The sequence below is a fragment of the Nomascus leucogenys genome, chromosome 7b (genome assembly GCF_006542625.1).
Source record: "Nomascus leucogenys isolate Asia chromosome 7b, Asia_NLE_v1, whole genome shotgun sequence".
Classification (NCBI taxonomy): domain Eukaryota; kingdom Metazoa; phylum Chordata; class Mammalia; order Primates; family Hylobatidae; genus Nomascus; species Nomascus leucogenys.
The window spans coordinates 103783166-103786607 of NC_044387.1; the positions used below are offsets into that span (position 1 = coordinate 103783166).

At 35.9% G+C, this 3442-nt stretch overlaps 1 non-coding gene across 1 annotated transcript; it reads right to left on the reverse strand.

The window, feature by feature from the left end:
• Nucleotides 1-2530: 2530 nt before the first annotated feature.
• Nucleotides 2531-2637, reverse strand: LOC115836188. The gene has a single exon (XR_004031173.1). It is a non-coding gene; the product is annotated as a small nucleolar RNA U13 (small nucleolar RNA).
• Nucleotides 2638-3442: the final 805 nt, after the last annotated feature.

Sequence of the window (3442 nt, forward strand, 5' to 3'; positions counted from 1 at the left end):
ATTACTTTTATCATGGCATATCTTTTTCCATCTTTTTACTTATAACCTTTTATTATTTTCATATTTAAAGTGCATTTATTGTAAGGAGCATATACTTGGGTCTTTTTTTCCCTTCAATTCTGATTTAGGTCATTTAATGACTGGTAGTCCATTTACTTTTAATGTGATTATTAATATGGTTAGGTTTAACCTACCATCTTACTGTTTGTTTTCTATTTATTGCATTCCCCATTTTGCCTTCTTATGAATTTGTTGAGTATTTTCTATAATTTCATTTATCTGTTTGTTGGTTTATTAGCTATACCTCTCTTTTTTTAATGACTGATTTAGGGTTTATAGTATATATCAGGGGATGGCAAACTATAGCCCCTGAGCCAAATCTGCTTGCCACCTGTTATTGTAAATAAAGTTTTATTGAAATACACCCACACTCATTAGTGTATTTATTGCCTGTGGCTGCTTTTGCACAACAACAACAGTATTGAGGGTGGGTGCAGTAGCTCACATCTGTAATCCCAGCACTTTGGGAGGCTGAGGTGAAAGGATCACAGAAGGAGTTCAAGACCAGCCTGGGCCACACAGGGAGACCCCATCTCTATCAAAAAAAAAAAAAAAATTAGCTGGGTGTAGTGGCATGCACCTGTAGCCTCAGCTACTTGGGAGGCTGAGATGGGAGCATTGCTTGAGCTCAGGAGCTTAAGGCTGCAGCAGCTGTGATCATGCCACTGCACTACAGGCTGGATAACAGAGTGAAGCCCTGTCTCAAAAAAAAAAAAAAGTAAAAATAAAAATAAAATAGAATACGAAAACAGTAGAATTGAGTAGTTGTGACAGAGACCATAAGGCCTGCAAAGACTGAAATATTTACTACCTGACCCTTTACAGAAAATGTTTCCCAACCCCTGATAAGCATTTTAACATCATAATCTACCATCAAGTAATGTCATGCTGTTTCACATATACTTGCAACAATAAATTCAAATCCTGGATTGGCCTTTGTGCTCTTGTCAAAAATTTTACTTCTATTTATAAGGCCCACAATGCATTGTGGTTATTTTTGCTTTACAAAATTATGTTTCAAAGAGATTTTTTTAAATACCAAAAAAGAGTCTTTTATATTAACCTCCCCTGCTCTCCCCCATACCCCCTACACAATGAGCATTTCTGGTGTTCTTTATTCCTTTGTATAAAACCAGACTTCCACCTGGCATTATACTTTTGCCTAAGGGACTTCTCTTAACATTTCTTATAGTGTAGGTCTACTGGTGATTAATTCTTTTGGTTTTGTATGTCTGAAAAAGTCTTTATTTTGATTTTGCTTTTGAAGACATTGTTACTGAATATAAAAATCTAAGTTGACAGTGTTTTTTATTTTGTTTTGTCTTTTAGTACTATAAGGTTGCTTTGCCACTATCTTCTGGTTTATATTATTTCTAACAAGAAGTTTGCTGTCATTCTTATCTTTATTCCTGCATACCTGTATCTTCTTCCTGGTTGGTTTTTTTTTTTTCCTTTTTAGTAGTAGATTTAACAACTAGATTTTGATGTATTTTATCGTAGTCTTCTTTACACGTCTTGTGTTGGGATTTGTTAAGTTTCTTAAACCTGTGGATTAATAGTTTGCATTAAATTTGGAAATGTTTTGGCTATTCTTTCTTCAAATATTTTTTATGATCCTCTGCTTCCTCTTCCCACCAGACTCCCATTACACAATTACACGTATATTAGACTAACTGAAGTTGTCCCATAGTTCACTTATATTTTATTCTTTTTTCAGTCTTTTTTTCTGTATGTTTTAGTTTGGACAGTTTGTACTGCTATATATTCACATTTACTAATCTTTTCTTCTGCACTTTCTAATCTGTTATTAATTTTATCCAATATATTTTTTATTTTGGACATTTAGTTTTATTTCTAAAAGTTTTAATTGGGTCTCTAAAAAGATTTCCCATGTCTCTTTTTAACATGGGCATACTTTTTCTCTACCATCTTGAACTTTCAGGATATAGGCATAGTTGCTATCTTAAAGTCCTTGTCCACTTATTCTATTATTTGTCTCATTTCTGGGTCTGTTTATGTTAATTTTTCTGCCAATTAATTTTCATCCATTTCCCCAATATAATTCTTTTTTCTTGAGCATTTTTTTCTTTTCTTTTTTTTTTTTTTTTCGTGTTGCCCAGGCTGGAGTGCAATAGCATGATCACGGCTCATTGCAGCCTCAAGATCCCGGGCTCAAGCAATTCTCCCACCTCAGCCTCTCAAGTAGCTGGGACTACAGGCACACATCACCATGCCCAGCTAATTTTTAAATTTGTTGTAGAATGAGGTCTTGCTATGTTGTCAGGGCTGGTCTCGAACTCCTGGGCTCAACTGATCCTCCCACCACAGCCTCCCAAAGTGCAGGGATTGTAGGTGTGAGCCATCATGCTGAGCCTTCTTGAGTATTTTGAAAGAAATCTCAGACAACTTGTGTCTTGTAAATACTTCAGTGCGCATGTCTAAGTGATAATTAGTAAAGTTTTTTTTTTCACATTGGATGGGTAATGTGGTGCTGATGTAGTAACAAGGTTTGAGAGAGGCTGATCTCACACTTTAACATGAAAACAAAATCATCACACTTATGAACCAAAAAAGAATGGTAAAGACTTTAAAAAACATCATCCCTTTGCTATTTATCACTTAAGAAAACTAATAACCATTCCTGAATATAATCTAATATTCAGATCATATGTGAATTGCTCTACTTCATCTTAAAAATGCCTTTTTACAGACGATTTGTTTGACTCAGGATACAATGAGAATCACAAATTGGCTGCTACATCTCTAAGTCTCTTTTATTCTGTAAGTCTCTTTTCAACATGCTATAATATGTTAAAGAAAATGGGTCATTTGTCTGCAGACTCCCACAATCTACACTGGCTGATTGTTTCCTAGTGGTATCATTTGACTTGTGCTGCAAACCCTTGTATCCCCTGGAAATTGATAGTTGGACCTAGAGGTCTAAGTGATAGGCTCAGGCTGAATTTTACAGGCAAGAACCCTCCATATGAACGCTGTGCAATTTTTTGGCATCACATCATGTGGTACATTATGGCATATTGTCCCATTTTTAGAAAGGCTGAGATTGATCAGTATGTGCTGGATGTGCCCCACTGATGCCTCCACTGGGAACTCCTACAACATTTCATCTCATGTTTTTGGCTTGCATCAGAGAAGAAAAATTTTATTTTATTTTTATTTATTTATTTTTTATTTTTATTTTTTTGAGATGGCGTTTTGCCCTTGTTGCCCAGGCTGGAGTGCAATGGGGCAATCTCGGCTCGCCACAACTTCTGCCTCCCGTTCAAGCTATTCTCTTGCCTCAGCCTCCCAAGTAGCTGGGATTACAGGCGCCCGCCACCACGACTGGCTAATTTTTGTATTTTTAGTAGAGACAGGGTTT